Below are 12,312 nucleotides of genomic sequence, written 5' to 3' on the forward strand. Positions count from 1 at the left end.
TTGAGTGAATACTCAGCCTCTGCCTGTAATATGTTACATTAATATATTAATGACGCCTGTAATATGTTATATATATTAACATACTTTAACTGTATTCCTTCATGTTCTCCATTATTCAGATTATGAGTCTATTTAATAGCGCTTTACTGATAATCTGAATAATTAAGCCATTCTATATGCATTACCTTTTAGAAACTTCATTGGAAATACAATAATATATTACTCATCCTTGTTCCTGGGAATATCTTAAGCATTATCTTAATTATTAAAGGGTAATCCTGAGAAGATGGAGCACTGAAGAAATTCCCATTTGGCCAGTAATACTCACTAGATGGGACATTTTCTAGAAACTTTTAAAAGTGCCAGAAGGAAAAAAATAATCTATCATGGGTAGTAGCCTGCCTTAACCAAAGTACTCCTCCTCCTCTCAAATTCTGGAGGATTTTGTCAGTACAGAAGGGAACTGCTGGGAATGATTGAAAAGGACAGACAATGGAATCAGAGCAGAACGTCTGTTACTGGCAGTACAGCCAATAGAAAAATGCTGAGTAGGAAAAAATGAGTTTATAAACCATGTTAGGATAATTTCTGCACAGAGTCAGTGTTAAGAAAAAGAAAATAGCTTGAGGTAGACCAAAGCCAGGGTAGGAAAGACAATCCAGGAAAAGATCATAGGGGAAAGCTGGGTGGGAGTTCTCTGATCTCTGGTCAGCAGGAGGTTAGGAGTTGGAAAAGAAGTGGAATAAAACTGAGGAACACAAACAGTGGCCTAATTGTTAGAAATAACAAGTTCAAAGGACCTTGAGATTCCTAAACAGATCACAAAGTGTCCCTCTTAGGATGAAGACTACTACCTACAGGCAGCAGGGATAAATAGGGAGAGCAATTAGTCAGGGTTCTCAAACAGGGGCACCAGAAGATGTTGCATCTGCTGAAGGTTCAAGGGGATGATCAGCTGAACCTGCTGCCTGTACCTAACTGCACAAGATGTTTGGTGACACCTCTGAAGTGTGTAATGTGTAAGTGAAGGAAATATCAACACAGACGTGCTGAGGGATCATGGTTCAACAACTATCCAGCAATAAGGGTTTCAGTGCAGACTTGTGAAATCGTTGTCATCTCAGAAGCTTGAGGATGATAATGAAGAAAGACTCATGCAATTGCATGAAAATGAAATTCAAATACTTTGAGTGGACCTATCTAGACTTCTGAAAATCAGAAGGGAAAAAGACTTGCAGTCACGAGAAGAATGGACCAAAGTGTTGAATGCTGGACTTATCCTTGCTATTATTTTCTTCAGATGGCTTCTGGAGTTTTCAAGGAGTAACTAGAATTTGTATGCTTTAAACTACAATCCACTGGGGAAATAGAAAGAGATAATAAAGGGAAAAGGAGAGGGAGAGGCCCTGGAAAAAACAGCAGAAAAACACTAGGGTTTTCCTTATGTTGGCATTTTTAGACACCCATACTGAGGAAGTGGCAAGAGAGACAGTAATTCCAGTAACAGTTGATTAAAAAAAAAAAAAAAAAAAAATTACAGGCTTATTTTCTATTTCTCTGAGCTTCTCTGAAACCTACTGTAAACTAAAGTACACCCCCCATGAAGCCCCACAACCACAAACCACAATTTAATCTCGAAATTTCTTTGTCTCTGAACTGTTTAGTCACAAAGGCTTCAGGAGCACTTCTATGTCTAAAAGAAACTCAGGGGCCTTCCTCTTCCTTTGCATGCTTTTTAAGTCCTTTACTTTAGTAATTTGTCTCTCAATTTCCCCTCTTCCTCTTTCCATATCCGTGAAATAATTGTATGATAGTGCTGCTTGTTTTTGTGATATGCAGTATGTACCAGGAGCGTTGTCTTAAGGGAACAACCACAATACTCTATAGCAGCAGTGCCTCTCTCCACACAATACACATTAAATATCATTTTGCATCACCTTTGACCATGACAGGGTGCAAGAAAAATGAATAGCTATGTCAGTACTGTGACCACTAATGGGGATAAAGCACTTCAAATCCCTCTGAGGAAATCTTAGCTCCAGCACTAGGAATATGAATGGCAGTTTTTAAATGCAATTCCCAGTCACACATGGAGGTGAAACGATTCTCTAAGATTGCTGAGTGGGTGGAGTAATACCACAAGCAGCTGAGCTGTAATCCATGAATCTCATGTACTCATTTTTCTTTGGCACAGTAACACATTCATTTGCCAAAGACAGTCTGAACTGGAATCATATACCATTCGTATGTAGAAATTGAACAATAACTGCTGTTTCATGCATACTCTACATACCACTGTTGCTCTAAATAAAAACAATGTTTAGAAATTTCAGCTAATAATTTACAAACAAAAAAATATTAACAAGATTACCAAGTCAAACAGACCTAAAAAGCAGCTAACATCATTGCTGTTTTACCATTAACAATGAAAACACATTGCCAAAATCTGTGTAATCTTGGATTTATTTGGAAAGATGAGGTCAGAACTGTAGCTCAGGGAAGTTCCAATGGAAAGGTTCATAACATCTGTAGCCTGTAACTGAACAGACAGTTCAAAGCAGTTTGTTAGCTGAAGAAGTGTCAGAAGAGAATTTCAATATGATTTTCAATCACTAAAAGATGATAGAGAAATATTTTTGCAACAATTTTAAGCCACCAACATGAACTTCAAAAGAATGGCATAAGCAGACTATCCAATTGATATCAATGTTTTGTTAACAGAAGAAATATGTTATTACTGTAAATAGCAACAGTACAATGATATAAATGTGTTTTATTCTTAAAAGGAATTCCTGGGTGTCTTCACGGTTAGATAGAAGACAGAGCTTCAAAGTTTCTGAAAAGCTCCTGTGGACCATCACACTATTGACCACAATAAGTTTAAAATGAATGGCAGTGAATAGATGAAAATAAACAATCTTTGATTTTGAGCCTAATGAAGACTTAAGTTATCAGCAAAAATGGAAAATACATAGATTGTAGATACAAAGAATGAATTTAGTGTCTTTGAAATGTAAGATAAATGGAAATGGATGACAACCAACACACTGATATTCCAAAAGATACAACACACATACTGATACCTCTAAATTCAATTATTTTAACTAGATATGAATCATTTAAACCGCATGACAGAAAAGACAGAGCACATATAAATTTTAATGTTACATCAACTGTTCTTTATGGGGTTTTAGCTCGGAGGAGTGCTGTTTTTATTTCAGGCCTTTATCTTCAAACCACATCTTAGACCTTTACAGCTACAACAAGGTCATTTCTGCAACAGTTTATAACTATAACTTGAACTCCTTCCTTCCTTCCTTCCTTCCTTCCTTCCTTCCTTCCTTCCTTCCTTCCTTCCTTTTCTTTCTCTTTCTCTTTCTTTCTTTCTTTCTCTTTCTTTCTCTTTCTCTTTCTTTCTCTTTCTTTCTCTTTCTCTTTCTTTCTCTTTCTTTCTCTTTCTTTCTCTTTCTTTCTCTTTCTTTCTCTCTCTCTCTCTCTCTCTCTTTCTTCCTTCCTTCCTTCCTCCCTTCCTCCCTTTCTCCCTTCCTTTCTGAAATTGTATATAGTGCTTCTCAGCTGCAATTATCATAGCCATAAATTCCGATCCTTTTTCTTGATCAGCAGCGCAAGATAAGCACCTGCAGGAGATGGTTTACTTTCCCTGTATTCCAAACCTTTTTATCTGACCAACAATCTAGCAGTCAGTTCTGTCTTTTAGCCTTCTTTCACGGTAGCACAACACACGATTCCCTTTTCTGTCTAGAGCTGTCATCTGTCTTTTCTATCCAATCTCTCATTTGCTCTTGTTGATACAGCTCCAGTAAAACAATACATGGTTCCCTCTGATTTTATTCAGCCCTCCAGTGAAACTCCCTACTTACATAGTTTAGCTCTTGAGACTGGCCTTCTGTAACACCCATTTTATGAAGTGGTTCGTATTAAGAGACGTTATTCCAAAAAATAACTGTTTCTTATATTCATTCTAAATTAATTGTAGATGTTACATAAAGCAGCTCCAAAGAGATTTCATCTACAAACCAATATATCAGTAGATGTTATGTGAAGTACTAGTAACATTTAACATAGCTGGATTTGTCCAACCCACAATCTAAAAAAATGATTAATTGTGTATTAGCCTTGTAGCATGCAAGCTAGCAGCACTGAATTCTCAACAGAAGAACATCATTAAAAACATTTCATCCAATACTTCCACACAAAACCAGCAAGAATTGTAGTAGTATATATGAAAGATAAATAGCATGATAAATGTAATGCTACACAATTTTAGATTTTATATCACACACACATTATTAACAAGATCACAGCATCCTAAAATAGCAATAGAATAACAGAAGTTCTGTTATTCTACTGAAAACATATTTAAAAAGAAAGATTTCTCTTCTTTATGACAACCATTAAAGAATTAGTTCCAAGAATTTCATATAAGCAAAGAATGAAACTATGTTTTTAACTGTCCCAGAGCAATCAGAAGTTATACACAAAATTTAAAATAATATATTATTGTAGAATACAAATGAAAATGCTTTCCAGAAGAAACTCTGGAAAGCAAACGTTAGAATGTAGGTCATGTCACACAATAAACATTAATATGGTTTAGTTTTGTCCTCAAATACATAAGGAAAAGAAAGAATGTAACATAAAAGGATGTAACATAAAAGGCTGTAACATTACTAAGTACAGCCCCCAGAATGGAATAGACGTGGCTCACTATGATTCATTTTGGCTTGGTGGCTTTATTACCTGCCAAGTTCATTGTAATATTAAATTAAATTATTTTTCTAAATAACTTGCATGCTGATATCATTGAAAATATTATTCTATCCTCTGATTTAAAAGCCAAGACCACAATCATTTTTTTTTTTTATTCTTGGCCATTTGTTCTTTTCCGTTACCACTCTAGAGAGCAAATTGTTCTCACCCATAATTACACAACCACTTTCAGTGTGTTTTCGTTTGCTTTCGGAATTGTTATATGCTGCATCAACAATTTAAGGCATGTATTATCTGATCAAATAATACATGCATTGTAGTCTCAAAACATAAAATACACTTTTTATTTGGAAAATAAGAATATTTTCTTTTCTTTTTAATACATTTGCATTCAATTAAAGTGCAGACTAGAAAATAATCAATTGGCAACATTCTCCTATTTGAAAAACACTGAATAAAATCTGCATTGGTAATCAAAAACATTTCTTGAGATTTTTCCCAGTTGTAACAGAAGAATTTTTTTTTACATGAAACCACTGTTTTAACACTATTCATGATAAAATGGCAGAATAACGGTTAGGATGCAGGCAACTCCTAATGAATCAAGCACACTTTCACAGCTAGTACCAAACCTTTAATACTGATCATAACAGCTTTTATTTTTCCTGCCCACTTACCTGCTTAGCAGAGCTATCAGCTGCATTGGGAAAAAGATTACTGTCCTGGAACTATTGCAAAATGCTGTAACAAAGGGAATTAACCTCTGATCACATGGTCACATGTACTTCCACACATGTCATCAGGAAGGACTAAGATGTTTTTCCATACCCAAAGGGATTTGCTTTTGGGAGCAGAATTGAGTACCTGTTACTTGTGCTAAAGTCTGAACATCATATTAATACCTTGGACAACTCTGGGGTTCTGTTACTTTTACTTTACAAAATTACATCTGGAGATCTAGAGCAGACAAAATTTGCCGAGATCTTAAACTGCCAGAAGGATAGTATACTGTGAATATTACACAGCCACAACCCCAAAAAGACTTTCAGAAGTTACTGTCTCTAACTGAAACCACTCAGGAGGAACTCTCACCATAAAATGCCAGTGGTGCCTTCCAGTAACAGCTCCTGTAGGAAGACCCAGAATTGTGTTACTCTGTAAGCAGAGTAGGCGGAATTAAAAAATAATAAGGATGGACGAAAATGATCCAAACCTGTTTCTAAACTATTGATGGTTGTGATGTTTGTCTTTCCAAGTTGATAATACTGCACATAAGCAGATTCATATTTTAGAAGTCTGTTAAACTGGTCTTACACTGCAGGTGTTAATTATTTTTAAAATAGCCATTCTCCATGGGTTTTCAGGCAGCAAAATATATTATCTGAACAGACACCATGCATGTTTTTGATTTATTTTGAATGACTGGCAGGCAAGCATTTTTCCCATTCTACAAGGTGCAAAGGGTTTATAATCGGGTAGTACAGATCTTCATGCATCTGTTTTTCATTTCTTTGTGGGGGAAAAACAGCCATTTCTTTGGAGAATCAAAACTTCCCATGAACTGCATTTCCTGACCTTGACTTTAAGTCAATGCAGTTATCATCCAAATTTTGGAATAAAAATACAGCAGAGGGTTGTGCTGCCATCCAGAGGGAAGTTGGCAGTCTGGAGAAGCGGGCTGATAGGAACCTCATGAAGTGCAGCAAGGAGAAGGAACAACCCCAAACACCAGGACATGTCGGCGGCCACCCAGATGGAAACAGCTGTGCAAAAAAAAAGGACCTGGAAGTACTGCTGCAGTAAATGACACACATTCATCTATCCTAAAAAAAAAAAAAAAAAAAAAAAAAAAAAAAAAACTATTGTTAAATTAAATACTTCATAGTATTCTTCTTAACTTCTCTGAATAATAAAAAGTGTGTTGTATTATGGTAGAAAAAAATGTTAAAGCTATACTGCTAGCTGCTCATATACACTTAAATGCTCTAAAATACACTGTTATCAGTAAGCATCATTCTGAAACATTAAATGATTCTGGTAGCAAATCATTCCAAAAAGATCTTGTCCTGATAAGTAAGCTTAGATACAGCAATCTCAGGCCAAAAGTAAATGACATTTGGTGAGCTTCTTCCATAGCTCTTCACCTGACATTTTTATGGCCAAGTGCCAAACAGTATTTCTGTCAATAGAGTACTAATGTTTCAGCTTAGAAGAGACTCAATAACCAAAATGAGGGAAAAGAGGGAAAAATTGGTAAAATTTAATGCCTTGGCTGTAGAGAAAATATGCCTTATAACATAATCATCTGAAAATATAAGATGAATTTAAGACTGAAAAACTAAGACCATGTGCAGAATTTTACATAAAACAGTAGGATTATTTACATATTAAAAACTCCCACAACTCTAATCATTTGCAGAACTGAAGTACTATATGATATGCTGAAATGTAGTTGAATGTCTGATATGAAACCCAACACTTAAAATGTGCAGTTGTAAGTATGAAAAAGAAACCACCTGAAAGAAACACAATTAATAAAGTCCCACAACATTTCTCCTCAAGCAGCTTTTATATAAGGAATATTTTATGCCTGTATTGTAATTACTTTCATAACTTCACAATAATACATCAATGGCAACATTGTTTGGTAACTGGCTAACACCAAGAATACAAAAAGAACTTTCTAATTTTATCCCATAACCTATCACTCAAGAGAAAAAAATCCTTTTAATATACCTTTTCAAAGTGCTCAGTGCTTAAGATATGTGCCTCAACAGTAAGGTGTCAGAGTAAAAACACTCCAAAGATGACAGTGTGCTTTACAAAATAGTATTTCCATATTAGTTATTTAATTTTTCATGCAATAATGAACACAATAAAAGAGTGTTTTTCATTACAGCAGTGTATGAAGTATAGTTTGAAATATGCTCTAGAAAAGTGCAGGCATGCCCTGTACAGAGTTCACTCAAAGTACAAGAGTTCACAAAGTACAGAGTTCACTCGAAGCACAAGAGAAACCTTGAGTCAAATAGTGGGTTACGTGTTGTACTCAGAAACAATATATATAAGGCCATTGCAAAAGTAAGGAAATTATTGCAAATTTTGTTTCACCTCTGTTAATCAACATAGCTAAGAAGTGAAGAAAGAGTGACTACTCACTTAAGTGTACAGTGTGTTGATTTTCAAAGTGCAAGTTATTCTGGTTATACTGAAATTAGTTTTAAATTAAATAAGTCACTAAGAAACGTGAGTCAAAAAGGGACTTTTTAATAAAAGGATTTGCTTCTCTGCATTTGAGACACTTCTATCATGACCTATATTCTGTGCATCTCTACTGAAATGAACAGGATTGAAAAATTTATCAACCAGAACCCATTTTTTTTACCACAGAGACTAAGTTCAATGATAAGAAACACAGAAAAATACCAAGAGTATTTTACCAAGATTTTAAAAGATTTTCAACATATAAAAAACTATACAAAGGCTATACTTTCCTTAGCTAGGAAAGGAAAAAACAGATAGGAATATCACTGATAATGCATCTTTTACTTACTACTAGCATTTAACTGGGTAGACAATGCATTCAAGCAGTTGGCCTAATCCTAACCCTCAAAATATGTTGTTGTCCCACAAGCAGTCCATGCTCACTACATATCAACTGCTTAAAATTATTTTTAAAATCATTATTTGTAGTTTTATGCTTTTATTCTAGAATCCTGTGAGTTTGCTACAGCCATACTAATTTTAAAGACATTTATGTGGTTCAGAGTGCATTAGGCACTTACAAAGGTTTTTTAAGCTAAAGAAATGTGTAGCCCCTTTTCAATAGCATATCCTTCCATACACCCCATGCTTTTGAAGACTTGCATCCCATGATAATTACAGTTGGAACCATCACAGTCTTATCTAACCAAAAATCTGTTTGATTTGGAACTATGGATTATTTCCTTAACTTCAAAACTCAATCTAATTTAAAACTCACAAGAATTTTGACACAGCTCCCCAAAAAAAAGTATTTGAAGAAATTGAACTGTATGACTTGTATTGACTGTATTATTATTCATTTGTAGGGCCTAGTTTCCCGGTAGAAGAACAAAAGTGAAGCTTTTGATTTGACACACCTTTTGAATATTCAGCTCTGAAATGGCCAGTTGAACCATTCATTTCATGCAAAGTCAAGACCACAGTAACCAACCAACTTTAAGGCAGAGCAATCATTTTCTGTTCGTAATTCACCAGAGTACTGTCGTACCAGTGATGTTCTTAGGAAACTTTATCATAAAAAATGACATTTACAAAGCAAATGATTTCCAGATGACTTTGAAGATAGATTTTATCCCAGCAGCAAATAGAAACCGACAGACATTTTTCTGCATGGGTACAAAAGAGAAAGTTGCAATAAATGATAGTATACTAACGAAGATCTGTACCAAAACAACCTGTGATTTTGAAACAAGCCACTGCCAAATACATCTGCAGTGCTAGAGATAATAATAAAGTCTCCTTACAAGTTCCAAAGCTTTGAGAAGTCTGGGCATGCTCTACTTGCAACAGTCTGTGAATGCTCAGAGTAAACACCCATTCTGTAGAAGATACCAAAAAGGAACAAAGATTTAAAGTAGTCTTGAAAACAGAAGGATCTGAAAAATTTTAATATGAATAAAAGTTGCTGTGATCTAACACCAAAATTCACCAACTATGGCTCACCTTAAGTTTCCTCCTCTGCTGGAGCTTTTCTCCTGCTTTTTAGGATGACATCCTAACCAATGACCAGAGGCTGGGGGAGACAGCACCCAGAAACAATCTCATGTTGAAGGAGATTCTATCTAGACACTGGATCTACCAAGAAGAAAGCATGAGAGCTTATGGTGGCAAGAAATTTAAAAAAGAAAAGCTCTCCCTTTCTGCAGCAAAGGTTTATAAACACTTAGCTAGTGGAAACTGTTGCCAGTAAACAGAAGAGCTGTTTCTGTACTTATTGTACTGAATAAAAAGTGACTGCTCAAAAAAGGGTAACTAGGTGACAGACACACAGATTTGCACTTCTCTGGATTAACAGAGCTGTATTTTTTAAATACAAATTGGAAGCATTTAAATTAGAAGGATTTGGTGTTCTTTCTCCATAGCAATAGTTCCCAAAGTTTCTGGATGGCTCCCTTTGCTGTTCTAATTTTTGTTTCCCTTGCACTTTAAATATAAATAAAGCCATTATTTTTTGGCTTAACCCCAAAGATCCACAACTCTCACTTCCTTTTCTCCTTTTTGTTCCCTAAAAAGCACAACCTCACACTTCCAAACCACCTGCACACCTGTCTGGAACGTCCCCAAATCCCTGCATTAGTAGTGTCTTATTTTGTTTATGGCAATCCTTAACCAAAACAACCCAAGAGAATCAGCTCCCATCCCCTGTGGCCCAGCTTTGTTTGAGATAGCTCTGACATAAAAATATATTACAGCTGTGCCCCCATGCATCCCAGCAGCCACAGCACACCCCACTACAGCCCAGTTTGCCTCATCATTGAGAAATGTTTCGTTGATGGATCCCAATAAGCTTAGGTTCAATGCATCGTAATTCAATGAACACTTTACACCAGCAAAATATGCATCTTTGGGATTTTAGATATGCAAACACTATTTAAACATTTACAAAAATAATTCCTCTTCCTACGATGACATCTTTATATACGGATCACAGATATAGGGCTTAAAAATTATGTGGATTATGCAATTTTCTTTTTTTCTTATTCTTTATTATTTCCTATTAAAAATCAGTATAATTCTCAGCTTCTACTTGATTCTCCTCATAAATGCACATAAAATTATACACTATGCAGAGACCAATGTCTAGGCTGGCAACTACCTTGCTTTTCAGATCCAAACCTCAGAGTTGGAATTGCACTAGAAATGGAAAACATCAATGTTTTCTGCTAAGCCACTGAGGTAACACTTGACATTACAGTTGATTTATACAGGCTATAAAATTAATTTTATACATAAACAGAAGGTAAATTTTGTTTTTATATTTTTATAGCTGCTTTGTAGCCTTTTTCAAAAGGTATGGCTACATACCCCACAATAGCTGTCACTCTTTAATATATTATATATGAATTCTAGTTTGTGTCTATACATTTTATGTATGTATGATCTGATTCTTTGCAGCAGCAGCACCCACAAATAACCAAGTGACTTCCACCACTCCTTCATTCCCTTCTCAAATACTGAGAATCCCAAAAAACTAAGTAAAATAAAAAGAACAGATCAAAAACTTATCCTCTCAAAAGAACTACAGATGTTGTAAGAGAGCTATTCTTTTTTATTTGAGCTATTGATGACAATGACTTTATTTCTCAGGTAAGGTGCAGTTCACAGACCAAAAACACTAAATCATAGAATCATAGGATGTCTTGGGTTGGAAGGGACCTTAAAGATCATCTAATTCCAACCCTGTTTAAGTAGCTTAATTAAAAAGTAGCTTATATTATTCTATATCATGGACAGGGGCTAAGCTTGATTAGCATGGCATGTAGTCTAACAAAAGAAGGATTAAAAAGGAAATTTTGAAATGTTAAATACACATTATAGAATCACTTATCTACTACTTTTAATGAACAGTTGTCTTGAAGTTCTACTGGAATAAACCAAATGATTATAAAGGTACATTTAGGACCCGTTTTTGTTTGTGAAAAATACCAGTGTGTCTTAAATCCAGCAAGAGATTCAATGTAGACAGTTTGTTTTCTATTACCTGAATCATGCTCAAACATTATGTGTTTTAGGGAATCCACGGTATGATATTATTTAATTATACACTTTAATAAGTTTACACTTTAATGATAAATTTTAATATCTTTTTATGCTATGTAATCAATAGATACAGAGACTGGAAAGATTTGCAAGGCAAATGTCTGCAAAAGAGTATCAATTTTTCATTAAATAAAGGACTCAAGGAGGAAGACAAAAACTCTCAGGACTGCATGGGAAGTCAAAACTGCATCTACATTAACATGGTCTGATGCAAATCAGTCAGGATCTAATAGCACATTGGCATGCCCCTATAACTGTTTCTCACAACACACTGCTCACTCTTGAACTTTTTCCACAGATTACTACTTCTTTAGTTGTGGTCATAACATAGTAGAGTTCTACCATAAGCAGACCCCCAAAGTCATCAAATTTTATTTAAGAAAAAAAGACCAACTTTTTTTCAGTTGTTCCAGCAAACTTGTTTACAGTGCAACCCACAAACAGTTATATTGGCACTGGTATGTTGAATGGAGTTTATCCATATGCCAGCTTTGTCATGAAAAGAAACATATTGTGTAATTATACCTTCTAGATGCTACTCTGCTTCTGTGAATTTAGGATTAACAAAAGCTGCCCTGCCTGAAAGCAATATTTAGAAGAGAACAAAGAAGTTAGTAACAAAAAACAACAGGAAAGCTCTGAAAACTGGTTTGGGACTCCAGCTCTGTAGAAGCAACATTTGAGCCATACATGGTTATTTGAGCTCAAACCCACAGCCATAAGTAGTGGCCTGGTCTTTACTTTTACCTTACTTGTATCTGGGTGGACTCATGTTGA

General features: G+C 35.2%; 1 protein-coding gene across 1 annotated transcript in view; it reads right to left on the bottom strand.

Annotated features, from left to right (window-relative positions):
* FBXL13 (F-box and leucine rich repeat protein 13) overlaps positions 1 to 12,312 on the bottom strand; it is an 86,060-nt gene that overhangs the window by 65,339 nt on the left and 8,409 nt on the right.

This window comes from Cygnus olor, chromosome 1 (assembly GCF_009769625.2).
Source record: "Cygnus olor isolate bCygOlo1 chromosome 1, bCygOlo1.pri.v2, whole genome shotgun sequence".
NCBI lineage: Eukaryota > Metazoa > Chordata > Aves > Anseriformes > Anatidae > Cygnus > Cygnus olor.